Here is a 17346-nt window from a genome sequence, read left to right as displayed (position 1 = left end):
CTATACTCCATGGATGTACAGCTCAACAATCTAACAGAACAACAAGGCTCTGCTAAGGTATCTGGAGTCTCTAAGAATATTTCTCTTAGTGTTCTCCTTCTCTGGCATAGTGGGATGCAATACCTCTCTCATAGCACTTTGCTTTTTAAAAAGGACTCACTGAAGGAGGATTTGAGCATAACATGATTTGAAGATTACTTATGTATTTTGGTTATCTGTTGCATCCTTATTTTATGTATACAACATTCTTTATTTGACTGTTATCAATATGCCTGACAAGTTCGGAGTATTTTCGTCTCCATATCTCTGCTTCTAATTGTTTGCTCCCCTTTGTGTACAAAAATAAGTCAATATATAGCTCTCCCACATTTAATAATGCTAATGAAAACTGCTAGCAAGCTCTTCTTTTAGAGTTGTTTCATGCAAGGGCCCAGTTGTAATCATGACCAGACATTGTAAGATAGCTAACCAAGGTCAGAGGGGCATTTTTCCCATGGGCCAGAGATCTCTGTTCAAAGCTAAATGGCTCCTACCACCATTTAGAACACAGTGCAAGCATTTAAGATAATCATTCATCTTATAAAACCTAGATCTTCTGCATCCCATTGAGCTCCACAAGGAAGTGATTGCACAAATCCTTTGTTGAGTGGTTTTTGATGAATTGACTGAAATTAACTGGCTTACAAACATGTACTATATAAACCTCATGAAATGAAAACCCTGCACCTCCCAACAACTGGACAAAAGTAAAATCATTATCCATAATATGTAGAAGTATATCCATTATCTATAGTATGCAAGCTTTAACATTTAAACAAAGATAAAGTCATATAATGGCCCATCTTTCTCTAGCTTCAGTCTTGAGGCTTTATCTCCTTCAATTAAGTGAATTTCATCTCTCTGCTTTAAAAATATCTTTGTGTTTAAATCTTTGATTATGTTTTGTATGTTCTTCCTTTTCTGAGGCTTATTTCAATTACACTATTCTTTAATCTTAAAGCCTCTTGTTTAATAATGGTCCTCCTTACTGATTAGATTCCAAAGTTTCTCTCACATGATCAGTAAACTGTATCCCAGTAGGCAGCAAATAGACAAGATCATTCAACTATTTCTCAATTAGTCAAGAAACTTTTGATGCATCTTCTTTTGTGTCCTCAATGAAAAATATATCTCAAATACTTTCTTCAGGTCAAAAGGCACACTTAGCATACTAGCTAGTCAAATTTTTACATAATTAGATCATGCGGGAATTTGGTTCTTCTATTACTTTAGTTGCATATGATATGAGTAGTGCTTGCTAAATCATGACCCACTGAGAAAGGAAAATAATCGAGAAAACAGGCTGGGCACATTAGAAAAGGAAGCATGCAGGCTTTGGCAGCATAAAATAATACAATTACTAGTAGGCTAAAGTTCAGAAGAAAGAAGCTATACTCTTTTTTGAGTGTGATAGGGGGTGGCGGGGGGAAGTAGCTAACCATGTATTTTCACATGTTGGGTAAAGAGGCTTTGAGTTCCAGTATGTGACACATTCTATTTTGAATGACTTATGAAAAATAATAAAAAGAATTATGTGAGGTACTGTATGACTGGTTTGAGTTAGATTTTTGAAAGCTATGTTTTCCATGATTATCAACAATTAAACTTTTAGAAAGCACATAGAGTCATTACATGAACCACACTAGTCATGGTTATGGGACAAAATAAAAGAGAAATATTGTGGAAGATTAGGTTTAATAAAACTATCAATTGCAAAAATATTTAATACAACTTTGTACAAATGGAGTTAGACACAACATCTTTTCTATTATTTACTAGCTGTATAATCTTCTCTAAAATATTCAACTCTCTCTTCTAGTTTTCTCATATACAAAATGGGGTCAATAGTGTTGCACTTTTATAAAGATCAATTGAGAATGTGTATGCAAAACAGTTAAGTGCCTGGCACATAATAAATCTGAAGATATTTGAGCAGTAATTTTTGAGACTATGCATGGTTAGAATTAGATTGAATTTTCAAGAGTGCTTTAAATCAAACAACCATGTAAGAGTTTTCTAAGGTACACAGGTGAAACCCAAGACAAGAAAGAAGCAGAGATTTTAGTTTCCCTGCATCTTCCCGTCCCCATCTTTAATGATAATTTTTAGTGGCTTTTTTGGAAATTCATCTTCCTGAAGAACTCAAATTTTGCCTAATCATCTTTCTTAAAAAATTTAACTGCAATTTTCTGATAATTACATATAAAAGCATGTTAATAACTCAAAAATTCTTTAGAAGTTTGGGCAATTCAATTTCATTCTAATTACCCAGTGAGAGATTCACTTGTCCCTGTAGACACACCGTATTTGAAAGGCAGTACTGCAGACTTGGACTGTAACACCTGTCACCAGAGAAGCACTTGTTCCATGCACCACACAGTCATGTACATAAACAGAGACAAAGATCAATGTAGACAGATCATTTCTAATTGTTAAATGTTAATTTTCCAATTTCCATAGTCTGGTTAGTCACTCAAAATAATATTGTCATTTGAAACAAATGTTCTGATTAAAATTTGTCTTGAGCAAATTTGATTAAACCATGAGACATGTCAAATTATTATGAGTTGTTTCTAATTTTTTTTCATTTTTCATTTAGTTAAAACTTACACAGATCCATGAAGAAAAATAATAAATTTTTCTACTACATAGTAAGCCAGTAAGAAAATTTAAGATATTTAAGTCAGCATGCAGAAGAAACATCAAACATATTAGATAAGAAGTTGGAAACACCTTTCTACTATAAACTAGTGTTTACATTTAAGAACATTTTTTGGGCAAATGTGATATTACACATATTTACTACAAGTCTACTATAAAAAATAAATACTTCTAAATTACCCAAGGACTAGAAAATCACAAAAAAGCTTTATTTTATGTGAATAAGTAAAAATATCAAAAACTATTATATTATTAATTATATTGTATATTTTTAACATTCAAAAATTTTAATTACTAAACTACACTTAGTCTTTATATCATTTTACTAGTAGATACCACTTCTGATGAGTTGGAACATGAGCTATTATTATGAAGCAATTACACCAAAGAAAAAACCCATCATGTTGTCAATTCTTGAATGACATCTGCTTATAACAGCTACTAAATGCAACATTGCCTTAAAAAACTGTTTCTTAACAGAAACATCAAGTGACTTCATGTACTCAGCTTACATCCAAAGTCAATGGTCAAGCAGAAGAGTAAATAGAGTAATGTCCCTTGGTACTGAACATTTAAGTTACCTGCCATTATACATGCTGAGGATAACTGGTTAGATTTCTAGCATGAAACATTTTAGTAAATCCTATGTCTGCCTTCTACATTGATTTTAGCTGACTAAAATCCATTTGGAACTCTATATCTTAAGCACATTTACACAAGAACAGAAGAAATGTTCTAAGCTGAAGGTATTTGACTATTACAAAATAACTCTACTTTTCAATCTACTGTAATCTTGTCATCTATAACTCCCGGAGTCCACTTAACAGTGCTTTGATTGCACTGCACCATCCCTGGGATGACTGCTGGCCACACCAGGTCCCAACTGAGATTTGAAGAAATGAAAAAAAAAAAAAAAAAGGTTCAATATTACTATGAAAATGGGGGGGGGGGCGCTCAAATCTATAACATAACCAATGAAGTAACAGCCCCAAACCATTAATAATGTCTTTCTGCCAGTAATTTATTCCTTTGCTTTTTTCTGGTGTCTCTTTTATTTGATCATTGTTACCATCTTTTACTCTTTTTGCCCCTTTCCTTGTTTTATTCCCCTTCCTAAACCTTTAAAAGCCACTATTAGTCTTTCCCTTTAAACCACATCTAATTTCTACTCATTTGTTTCTGCGCTTAAATTTCTCTCACCATCAAACACCCCTTCTTTTTTTTTTTCCATGAGCATTAATATTGCACATTGACTAGCCAATCTCAAGCTTCTATTCATTCCTCATTGACTAGCCTTATTCTTTTCAGCTGAACATCATTGTGAGGCAAGTGTTAGTGGGATCAGGGAACCTAAGAGACTTGGAATTCAGTCTAGGCAACAACCTTGTAGATGAAAACTGAGAAGTTGCTAAGCCATATGAGAAAACTGAATAATAGCTTTCCTTCTTACTGCATTGACACAAATGAGAATTACAATTGACAGCTACAAAAAGTAGTTATTTTCTACTGTTAAGGGAGCCCTATTCTATTGCTAACCACCTAGTGTAGATTTAAAGTGGGTGTGTTGTGTCTCTATGTGTCTGTGCAAGAGAATAAATATGTATGGAGCATACAGTGTGTTCCAGGTACATTTCTAAACATAATGGATATAGCAGTGAACAAATTAGACAAGATCTTTTGCTCTGTGTTGTTTTTCAAGGAACAGAAATTGATAAATAAGTGAGCATACCATGTCAGATAGTAATAAGTGCTATGAAAGAAAATTAAGCAGGAAAAGAATGATAGTAATAATTTTTGAATAAATGAAGGAGGCAGAGAGTATGCAGTATTATTCAAGGGTGCAAAGAAAGATGTATTTCCTTATTTATTTGTAATAATATTCATTGGCACCATTTCTTTGAAGGTGTAAAATGAGGAAAAACTTGAACTCAGTAATTATACTTTGAGGTACTTATGCTACAGATATGTTGGGGCATAACTCAGATATAGGTGTACAAGATTGTTTTTACAGCATTGCTTATAGAGGGGTAGGGGAAGACCTGTAAACAGCTTTAATGTTTCTCAGTAATCAATTTGTTAAATAAACATCCATAAAAAAGATGACTATATATATATATCTGTTAAAAAGAATGAAGTAGACTTGTTATGATAATCTGGAAAACTCTTCAAGATATAAAGCAAATAACAGAACAGTTTGTACATATTATGCTATTGGTATAAAACAAGATTTATCCATGTGTTTCTGTATATGTTTGAAAAAAAATTTCTGGAAGAATGCACAAAATTACTTCTGAAGAGAAGGATGGATCTTGAGAATGAGATAGATTCGTTTTTTCTTTGGTCTGCTAAAACAACTTTACTGTGTGCATTGCTATTTTCACATAATTTAAAATGTTGAGCTCTGAGGCAAATATTGTTTTTTGTGTAAAAAGCTGAAATACTCCCATGATTGCATTAGATCAGTAAAAATAAATACTGAATTTGTCTTATGAGGATTGCCAATACAAATAAATTATACCAAAAATCCTCTATAGGTTCTAAATTATAGCAATTGGATTACTACAACAATCATATTAAAAGCATAATTAGCAAATTGCCATCTCAAACTCTGAATTAAAAAAAAGACAAAAATGACGGACTTCATCACAAAATGCCTTAGTCCATCTGGGCTGCTATAACAAATTATAATAAACTGGGGGGCTTATGAACACAGAAATTTATTTCTCCCAGTTCTAGAGGCTGAGAAAACAAAGATCAAGGTACCAACAGATTTAGTGTCTGGCAAGAGCTTGCTTCATTGTTTAAAGATGACTATTTTTTTAGCTGTGTCCTCACATGAGAGAAGGGGCAATGGAGCTCTAGTGGGTATCTCTTATAAGGGTACTGATCCCATTCATGAGGGCTCCACCCTTATGACCTAACCATCTCCTAAAGGCCCCACCTCCAACTAACATTACATTGGGCATCAGAACTTAACATACGAATTTGGAGTGGGGACACATTCAATCTATAACACAAACAAAACACTAAGCATCATCCAATTATACAACAGCTCTAGGACAGATATATAACATATACAACAATGATATGAAACATATATAACATGGTTACATGTCTGGAAAATAACTTTTATCTAGTATTTGTTTATAATCTACTATATTATTAATACCATTTTTAGATATTTTTATTCACTTATGACTCACCAGTTAGGAGCTAACTGTGATTCTTATATGTCCCAGATTTTATGGATCTGTTTAGTAGATTCTCACTATAAGGCTGCATTCACACAGCTATTATCAATTCTTACTCTGGTATGTAGCTATTGTGGTAGTAAAAAAGTGATTTCTCTAAAATGACAGTGGTTGACTATACACTGGAATGTACCTGGACACAGAAAACAAATGCTCTGAAACTGTCTAGACAAAATGTATTATTTTCCAGTGCTGTACTACAAGCTGATAAATAATGAAGAATTTCACTCACTTGGAATTAAATAGAGCTGACACACTCTTCTCCTCTGGTGCTGTGGCACTGTAATAGCTTATTTTACTGGAGGTAGTAATAAAGGCTATATGACAGAAAAAAAAAAGGGCTTGATGATAAAGCATCAGGTACTTTTCCCCTGGAGTTGAACCTGTTTCTGATAAAGCAATGTAAATCCATGTGTGTTCTGCTTTATTCAGGACACCTCATGAGAAGCAATTATTTAAACTTGAAGAAATGCTATAGACAGAAGATTATCTGATAATCTGAAAATCCCATAAAGAACCTTAGGTTTAAAAAAAATAAAAAATGTGTAGGGGATTTTAACATCTGATGAAATGAGTCTCACTTAAAGGTAAGTTTTTCATATGAAAATTTTACCCAGACTGACCATTTCTACAGAAATGGCTCAAGAAGCATATATAGAATTATCATTACCATAAATTAAAACATTTCTACTTGTTAAAAAACAATTGTATTATGTGACTTCATTGTAGAGAATTCTAATAATTAAAGCTCAGAGAGATACAAACAATAGACTCACATATGTCAGGAAACCTGTCACACAAGTAAATTAAGCTCGATATAAAAACTGCTGAACTACTTTCCACATAGTTTTTCACATTTGCATATGATATAAAAAAATAACTTTTAGTGGGGTAGATAAATCCTAGTATGACTCACTGTAGTAAGCAATTTTCAGGTGCTGCTCCTTGCCCAGAACCATCACCTTTTCTCAGATCTGTAAATATGTTTCCTTTACTTATTTACACATGTGTATCTTTGCAGTTTATATACTTAAAATTTCTCAATAGTAATCTTTAAAAAAATCTTATTTAAAATCATTTAGATGCCATAGTATAATCAGATCTACAGATTAGTTGTTCCCACTCCCTTTAGCAAGTGTTGTAAGAGACTTGGGTAGGATATGGGGGTATGACAATCTGACTGAAGGAGCAGAATTATGTGAACATACAGAGTCAGATGTCTAGACATCTTTCCCTTTATAGCAGATCATCAGCCTTTACCTGAGGTTCAGGATGCAGTAACCCACCGTTCCAAAGGAGGGGACATACCAGCATTCAGGAGAGTTTAAGGCTATCAGAGTAGTACATTGCAATCCAGAATAGGGTATCAGTGTTGATCGAAAAATAAGGTTTTTATCCAGATAATTGAAAAGACTTCACATGAGGTTTAAGGCTCTGCCACACCTCTAAATTTTCAGCTTGACAGCATCAACATGGAAAGAGAGGGATTGGTACAACTCCAGGCTCCACAGGGCCCAGAACACATGCCCTGTGTCAAAGACCAGATCCAGTGGCAACACAATATGATCCTAGTCCTACTGAAGGGTGATGGGAAGAGTGCTCTGAGCATGGTGGCATCTGGATTGGGGTCAGTCCACTAGTCCATACTGCCCTGTAAATTTGGGACAGGTTCAGGAGCTGAAGAAATTGCAAAGGCACTGTTGCTTACAGAGTAAATTCTAAGCTCTTAGGTCTAGCATTCAGGACCTTGATCAAATGTGGCTTCAACTTGTTTTTCCAAAACTCTTTTACTAATCAACTTTTCACCCTGCAATCTAACCACATTTTTGTGGCATACTTTCTTTACATCTTAGTATCTTCTATGTGTTTTTCTAATACTTTCCCATGTCTGGACTGTTCTCCCACATCTCCTCATCCTCTCAGCCAGGAGTGCAAAACAAATTCTATCTTTGAAGGCCACTTAAAATTATCTACTCTTCTCCATAGAACATACACCAAGCACCACTTAAGAAAATAATTTTTCCTTTATTCTCTATGACACTACTTTCTGTCTCCTATAATAACACAAAGTATCTAATTACATTTCTTGCCCCCCTTTCAAGTCTGTGGTATTTTGAGGAAAGAGTCCATAATTATAACTAAATTATTTGTATAGGCCCCATGATGCTTCACAGATTCACAAAAAACAACTTTTTAATAAATGTGTAAGTTAATATTTTTCAACCTAACTCTTAAAAAGCTAGTCATATGTTAAACCAGACTGGTACAGATAATATAAGCACTTTACTTCTGATCATAATTATGAAATGCACTATTGCTTTAATATGTACATGAACACCAAACCGAAAAACATGCTAACTCACTTTTCTTAAAAAGACTCAAATTAATCCTGCTAAGATATTCAATTTATTTGAATGCAAAGTTAGAATGTTCATCAAAGTACTAGCTACATAAAATTTTCACTCAGTACCATCTCAGCCCTTCTCTGTTGCCATTGTATTAATGCTTCCATTGCAAATACCAAAAGTGGCTGGTGGTTAAATAATCAAGTAATGGATATTACACAGTAGCTGAATTTGGAAGGTATGTCCAAGCAAATCAATAGTCACAAAAATTAACAAGGCAAGTGCACACTTCTGGAGTCACTGTACAGCAAACAAATCCTCTTTATGTTTTGGAGAACTCCATGAAAACAAAGACTATTCCTTTGAGATGCAGAAAATGTTACTAGTGCTCAAAGGTTAGCAGATTTACATTTATTTTCCACGTTTTTGTGCACTTTGATTTTCCTTCAAGTGTACATTTCTCTCAGTGGCAAAGAGATCCTCCCTGGCCTTAAAAAAATTATTTAATTCTTGGTACCAAAAGCTCAGCAGTCTCAAGCAGTTCTGCAACACGAACCACAGCATATGGGTCAAGACTGAAAATACTGCAGTGAGAAATCAGAATTCTAGAGAGATATTATTTGGCATGGAGAAATGCTATAAAATGAGGATCATTCAAAATGATGAGTTAGTAATATCTCTTTTCAGTTGTCCATTTTCACTTTCTCAGATGTATGTTGTTCCCTTTAGAAATAGAGCATGTTTGGGCAAGTTAAACATTAAGAACTCTGATTTTACAGTGGGTAATAAATTAAAACTATATTGTTAATAACCACATTTAGCAGCTAGGACAGTAATGGGAATTGCCTTTGTAGCCTTGGAACCCTATTTAAATGACAACCTATAAGGTCATTTGTGGCATACAAACTTCAGAAGGTCATGCATATTGACCAAATAGCATCAGACTGCTTTGGTCTGGTGAGGATTGAAACCATCTGAACATCTTTGAAACATAGCAGACCAATTTCCAGCCTCAAATAATTTTCAAGATAAACCCTGGCAAACACAACATGAAAAAGGACAGGATGTGATAGTTTTATGTAGATAGTATTCAGCAATACCACGGATAAGAGAGTTTTATTGAAGAATGAACACATTCATCACTCCAGGGTGGGAAAGGGTCTGACTTATTCACAACTAATTTCAACTGGGAATTTAAAATCTCTTTTAGGAGTAGAAGACTAAGAAAATTTTCAAAAAGCAAACTGTCATTATATCATGAAACACAAAGATTACATTCACCAGTGAGCAGGATTAATTGCTACCCAAAGAGTATTCTGTCTCTGGTAAACTGAAAATGTTCCAGTTTAGAAACAGAACTTACTATTCTACAGAAGCCATACACACTGAAGAAAGTTTATACACCCTGGTCTCTTGGTTATTTATATTGAATTCTTTAATCTGTCCATATCGATCTGCTATTTCTATCTCCTATGAAGAATTATAGCAACATAATTTCTATTAAATATACCATCAAAAAGAATGAAAAACTGTAGTGTAATACAATTATTGTAGAAGGTACAGGAAGAGAGGAATTGAGATAAAGAATAGAAGCACTTTTTTTCAAGTAATGTTCAAATAGGCAAGCACGGAAATAGAGCAATGGCTACAGAGGGAGGTAAAAAATCAAGAGAGATTTTTGAAGCTGTAAGAAATTATGTAATGATATGTAATTCGCTCAATGGCCCAATCAAGAAAAAAATTCAATGATGCAGAGAAAAGAGGGGAGAACTGTTGGAACAATATCTTTAAGTGTGCAAGAGGGCTTATACTCTGGGGTGCAAGTGGGGAGGCTGTGCTGAATTAAGAGTGGAAAGGCAGATCATCTATAGCAGTAAGAGAAGAAAGAAACTGTTGGCACAACATAATGTGGTAGAGATATTCTATGGTTATCACTAATTTTTCGTAAAATAGAAATGAAGGTCATAAGATTAGAGTAAGAAGTTCTAGAAATTTGAGGAGAGAAGGAAAAGTGTAGGAAATAGCCTTGAAAGGTATTCAGCAAAAATCTTTGCCCCTGGTACTCATCCCCTTAAATGTGAAGTGGACCTAGTGATTCGCTTTTAACAAACAACACGACAAAGAGCAAGGGTATCACTTCTAAAATTACTTAATAAAAAGACTGGTTTTAATCTCTTCTTTAGCCCTTACACTGGGAGAAACAAACTGTCATATTATAAGCTGCACTCGGAGGGGTCTATGTGGCCAGGAGCTGGTGTCTTTCACCAACAGCCAGCGAAAACCTGAGACCTGCTAACAATTGTATGAGCAAGTAGAAATAGATCTTTCCCCTTTGAAGCCTTGGAAAACTGGAGCCCTGGTTAACACCTTGTTTGCAGCTTTGTGAGACACTTCTAGCCATCCAGGAAAGGGCACCCAGATCTCTGACGATTAGAGTCTGTGATTGTTAATGCCTGTTGCTTTAAGCAGTTTTAGAATGAGATAATTTTGGGGTGACATCAGTAATGGCAAGGTTTATATTTTGACCATGGAAGTTAGTGTTTAATGTATAATGAAGGACAAGATCACTGAAGGACAGGATATCTAGGAACTGAGACACCAAGATAGAAGAGGGGAATATTAAAATCAACAAGTCAACATAGTTAGATGCAGAAAGAGTACATTAAGAATCATAATCTTGCTAGAAATTGGAGAGTGCCCAGGTGTTAGTAGATAATTATAACAATAATGGGTAGGGGGTGATTTGATCTGGATGACATAAGAATAAAAAACACATTTTTCAGGAATCTGTTCATCATCCAAAAAGGGTCATGAATGATTTTACTGAATATGTTAACAATTATTCCAAAATATTATCACTGGATCATTTGGAACAAAATGATCAAATTGGGGATAATTACCCTCAATTAGCTTCTTACCCTTTCCCCATTAGAAGACTTACCACACTGTTAGGTGATTGTTGTGTTGTTTACACCCTCTCAGGACACTCCAACTATTACATTAAGATGTATGGGAATGCATTTATGCATGTTGCATTCCAATTGTATTTCCAGGTACTAGTGAATTACTTGTAACATATTAGGTACTCCATAAATGTTGTTGAATAGGAAAAAGAAAGCTTTTTCTATTATTGTGTTGTGGGTTTTATTTTTTTTCAAATTATTTTAAAGGTACACACCATTGAGGGCTATGTCAGGCATAATTCTAAGACCTGTGTACATAATAATTCATTCAAATCTCACAATCCCCCTTTAAGATTAGTATCACTACTGTTTCCATTATTCTAGATTAAGAAACAATGAGGTGGAAATGCTTGTCTAGCATCACACAGTAATGAACTACGACAGTCAAGACTCAAAGCCAGACAATCAGACTGGAATCATTCCACCCAAGGTAAAAACACACGATGACTTAGACATGGTCCAGCACACACCATTTTAAGCTCATTAGAAAACAAAGCTATTATTAATAGTTAGAGAATGGAAAGAGATAATAGAAACACTTCATTGATCTTGAAGTATTTCAACTACCAATGATGAGGATTTGTATAATTTAAACATAAAGAGATCAAACAGTGAATAAAATTATCAATGTTTCTAGCATCATCAATCACTGAAAAATGAGTCAGCAAGCTTGAAGCAATCTTTAACTGACAATATTTCTAAAATTCATCATTTAAATAAGCTAGGGAGCAAAAATGAGCTGGAAACACCTAATGATATTTGACTATCCTGTAACAGAATTCTGATGGAGATTAGGTTAAGATGAAATAAAAACTGGTTCCATTTATAATCAAATTATAAAACTATAAACATAAAATATGATTTATATTAAATTAGTTCAGAAAAATTAAGCTTTTTAATATTTTAAAATGTATCATTTTATTCATCCTTTGAAACTGCCAGATATGCCTTTAAATAGAAAAACTGCATCTCATCATAAAGATGTAATATAAATTCAAGTTCTTTTTATATCCTGTAAATAGCACATAATTGTCTTCTGTCATCTTCACATTATTATCTAAGATTGTATGGAGACCACAGTTATTTAATATATAAAAATGAGATGGTTTGGATTATTCAAACTTTTCTTCCTCTTCTTTTGGGATTCCAAGAGAACATGAGAGACAACCTTATTAGTGATTGTGGTGTCATTAAATTGTCTGGTAAAATCACACTATTGTTCACTGTTCTACAAGACCAGCACTTAGGAAATTATTAGGAAAAAATTGTATAAGAGAGAGTTGTCTGAAAATATTTAACATTGCTGGAGGCATTTGAACATACAGAAGGATGAAGGCAAAAACTGTAGAGCAATCTTCAGAATCCTGGGTGCTTTGTTTGGAAAATATCTGTTTATGCCATTATTAAGCTGCTTTACTACATCACTAAAACAAGTAACTTACGCATTTAAATTTATGGGTATAAAATTGAAGTACCAGCAGTAATTATAGTAGTATGCTTAGGAAGTATGATTAGAACTCTAGATTATTTGGGGAAAGTATGGTGCCTTACTCAAAGAGAACATCAATAACAGCTACATCAAATATTTAAAAGAAGTAATGAAAGAATTTTTATAATACATTCCTAAAATAATAAATAACTATATTATTATATGTGGGAGTTGAGAAGTATTTTAATAATGATGTTAATAAAGATGCCATATTTCAATTCAGGTACACACTATTTAAGCCTAAACATAGATAACAGTTTCAGTTTTTAATGTGTACTTGAAAGGTTCTGTTTTCCCAACTGGTCCTTTGAATTAGTTTGGTATATTCCTCAGCAGCCTTTGCATAACATCTAAGCTTTTCCTTTTGTCATTTTTTTCTGAGAGAATAAAGGGTAAAGAACATGATTATATGAATAACAGAAGCAAAGTGTCTTATATAAGTGTATGTGTATGTATATGTGTGTATTATACATACATGGATATGTATATGTGTGAATATATACACATACTGTTATAAAATATGTTTACATGTACATATGGATATAAAATTTAAATATGGAAGGATTAGGTAAATAGATAAAAACAGGGAGAATAAGTTGGAAGAAGGTGGTGGCATAACTAAACAGAGTTCACCTCCTTGCACAACCACATCAAAATTACAACTAAATTATAGAACAACCATCACTCAAAACCATCAGAAACCAAGTTGAATGAAAGTCTGACAATCACAGAATTAAAGAAACCACATCCAACTAGACTGGTAGGAGGGGTGGAGATGAGGAATGGGCTGGCCCCACATCCATCTGTGGTGGGTAAAATTTTGGGAGGGATATCTCTGGAGTGAGGAGTCCCAGCCCCACACCAGGCCCACCCAGTCCAGGGTTTTAGTGCCAAGGAGATAAGTCCCTGTGACTTCCAATTGAAAAAAAACAGCAGGGATTGAGTTGGTGGAAGAAACTTCTGGAGTCCCAAGTTGTTTCTCTTAAAAAATCTACCACACACAACTTACTCAGACTCACTCTCTCTGAGCTCCAGCACTGGGGTAGCACCTTGAAAGTACTAGTGGAAGAAATGGAGGAACTCAGTGTCTGATATTAAGGCGAGAGCTCTGGGGGACAGCTTTCTCTCCAAAAGAAAGGCAAGCAGAGCCACAAAGTCAGCAAGTGGGTGCCATATCTGAGACTCCATCAACCTGGGTAACACAATTTACCCACCCTAAAGATCCCCTGAGGCTCCATTCCAGCCAGCTTACATCTGTTAAAACGTCGTGTACGGGTGGCGAGAATTCTCATCATTTCTAAAAGGCATTTAAATACCCTGGTACACAATGTGTTAACAGTGGCTTTTCCATATATATAGCTGGTCTTACTTGGATTATGCTTTACAACTGCCTAAATCCTTTCAAACACGCCATAACTGGCCTCGGAGTCCTCAGTCCCATACCTCTTGCTAATCGGCCACAGGCCCAGCACTAGCAGTAGCCAGCCTAAACTCACAGCTTGGCTTTGCCTGGGAATCTCCAAGCCCAGCACAAGTAGCAGCCATCTCAGATTGCTCTATAGCTCAGGAAGGATGGCCGCAGCCAAAACACAGGTGCGGACTGACCTTGGCCTATACACCCCAGAAACCTCAGAACCTGCCCACCCAGTAGACAGCTACAGACTATATCAGAGCACCAACACCTGCACAGCTGATCCTCCATGGAGGGTAAAGGCGGGTGGTCAGTGGTCACAGCCAGTCCTTACAACTGACCGGCCTGAGTAAATCCCTCCCATTGATCTGTCAATAGCAACCAAGGTTCGATTATAAGAGAAGGGTGTACTCAGCCCACATGAAAGGTGCACCTTGAGGACCCAGCATGGGTGATAGGGGAGGCTGTGCCACTGGGCTCTACAGAATGTTTACTACATTAGACCATACTACCAAGACAGAAAGTCATAGCAGCTCTACATAATACATAGAGACAAACACAGGGAGGCTGCCAAAATGAGGAGACAAAGAAACATGGCCCGATTGAAAGAACAGATCAAAACTCCAGAAAAAGAACTAAACAAAATGGAGATAAGTGATCTAGCAGAGGCAGAGTTCAAAACACTGGTTTTAAGGATGCTCAAGGAACTTAATGAGGACCTCAACAGCACAAAAAAGATCCAGTCAGAAATGAAGGATATACTAATTGTAATAAAGAACAATTTACAGGGAAACAACAATAGAGTAAATGAAGCCGAGAATCAAATCAATGACTTGGAACATAAGGAAGCAAAAAAATAACAAATCAGAACAAGAAGAAAAAAAAAAAGAATTTAAGGAAAAAAAACAAACAAACAAGCATAGCATTAGCAGCCTCTGGGACAGCTTGAATTTTTCTAACATTCACATCATAAGGGTGACCAGAAGGAGAAGAGAAAGAGCAAGAAGTTGGAAATCTATTTGAAAACAATAATGAAAGAAAATTTCCCTAATTTGGTGAAAGAAATAGATATACAAATCCAGGAAGTACAGAAAATCCCAAACAAAATGGACAGAAAGAGGCACACTCCAAGACACATCATAATTAAAATACTTAAGGTTAAAGATAAATAGAGACTCTTAAAAGTGGCAAAAGATAAGCAGTTAGTTACCTTTAGGGGAGTTCCCAGAAGACTATCAGCTGATTTCTCAAAAGAAATCTTGAAGGCTAGAAGGGACTGGAAAGAAATATTCAAAGTCATGAAAAGCAGGGTTCTACAACCAAGATTGCTCTATCTAGCAAAGCTATCATTTAGAATTGAAGGGCAGATAAAGAGCCTACTGGACAAAAAAAAAAAAACTAAAGAAGTTCATCATCACCAAATCATTATTATGTGAAATATTAAAGGGACTTATTTAAGAAAAAGAAGGTGGGAGGGTGTATAGGGAAATGGGTGAGGAGGTGAGGTTATTAAGAAGTCCAAATAGGCAGTTACAAATATGGGGATGTAAAGCACAACATAGGAAATCAAGTAGCCAAGAACTTATGTGCATGAACAATGGTGTTGGGATTGCCTGCAGCAGAGAGGGGGTGCTGGGGGAGGGGGGAAAAGGGATAACTCTAAGATCATAATCAATAAAATACAATTTAATATAAAAAATAGGTTTGAAGATATGTTACCACCAAAAAGATAAGAAGTTATACATTTTTGTCTGGTCTGAAAATGAGAATATTATATAGTATTATAGCTATAACAAAATTTTGGAATCATACTCTTTAGTGATTCATAAATCGGACCATAGACAACTTTTTTCTATGTACAACAGCCTGGGCCCTGCACTAAAGTTACCAAATCAGGATTTTCAGGTTGGAACTCAGCAAGAGTTGAGAGGCACTTTTTATTGAGTCTCTAATGGAACAGAGCATAATTTTATACCTAAGAAAGTAAATTCTAATACATAAGAATTGCAGAAAAAAGATTAAAATGTTCATTCAATACTAAAAAAATTCAAAAATATTTTAACAATTGCTTGAAATAATATTGTAATTTAAGTGCTACTATCCCATCAGATCACCACAATGCTTCATATTAATTATTTTCCTATTCAATTGAAAAAAATCACAATTCAGAAAATGTCAAGATAACATGTAATATCTCCATTGTTATACAGCTCTATGGAAAGGAATATAAGTGATGGATAGGAGTGCAAGTCTTGACATAATCAGTTTTTCCTCCTGTAGAAAGCAGGCTCTTCTCAGTTTAGTATTTCTTTTTTATCACAACCCCAGCCTGGATGCAGACCTTATTCTATAACTTTCTCAATTTTTAAAAATGCTATGAAGCTCTATTTATTCTCCAAAATTAAATTCTGGTGTCCTTTGCCAGATGACAATTATTCTATTGCTCCTTTTTGTGTGTGTTTTATTGCTGTTACCCCAATGCATAGTGGTAAAGGCTAATGGCACTGAGGTAAAACAAATCAGACATCTGTCAGTTTGTAAAGTCATGTGTCCACCTTGCCATTGGCCATATTCCTCTACATCAGGAGTCACCAACACCAGGGCCATGGACCAGTTCCAGGGTATTTGTCCATGACCTGCTAACAACCGGCTGCACAGCAAGAGGGGGGCGGGGGAGCCAAGCAAGCTAGTGAAGCTTCACTCTCATTACTGCCTGAGCTCCGCCTCCTGTCTCCCCACTTTCTCCTCATCCGTGGAAAAATTGTCTTCCACTAAACCAGTCTCTCATGCCAAAAAGCTTAGGGACCACAGCTCTAGGTGGGAAAATAGCAATGTTCTCACTGTTCATTCCCCCCAAAACATATTAAACAGCCATCCTCACAGGAACTGCAGTTTAATCATACAACCAGATTTCACTGCTTGTGTCCAAAATTAACCATCAGCAAAGGACATATTGTGAATGACACCTGTTCTGTCCTTATAGCCTTTAGAAGCCATATTGCCCCGTTTTGCATTTGGCAATGTATATCGTAACAGCTGTCTGCTGACCCAATACCTGAGCCAATCTTTGATGTAGACTCTAAAGTATAAGGCATAGTGAAAGAAAAACCGCATAGTATCCTTTTATCTCTGGGAGAAACCCAATTGACCTTCAAATAGTGTTCATGTATTGTTTTTAACGACATTC

This window comes from Furipterus horrens, unplaced genomic scaffold (assembly GCF_987537825.1).
Source record: "Furipterus horrens unplaced genomic scaffold, mFurHor1.1.pri manual_scaffold_5, whole genome shotgun sequence".
Lineage (NCBI taxonomy): Eukaryota > Metazoa > Chordata > Mammalia > Chiroptera > Furipteridae > Furipterus > Furipterus horrens.
Note: the sequence above shows the minus strand (reverse complement) of the source record.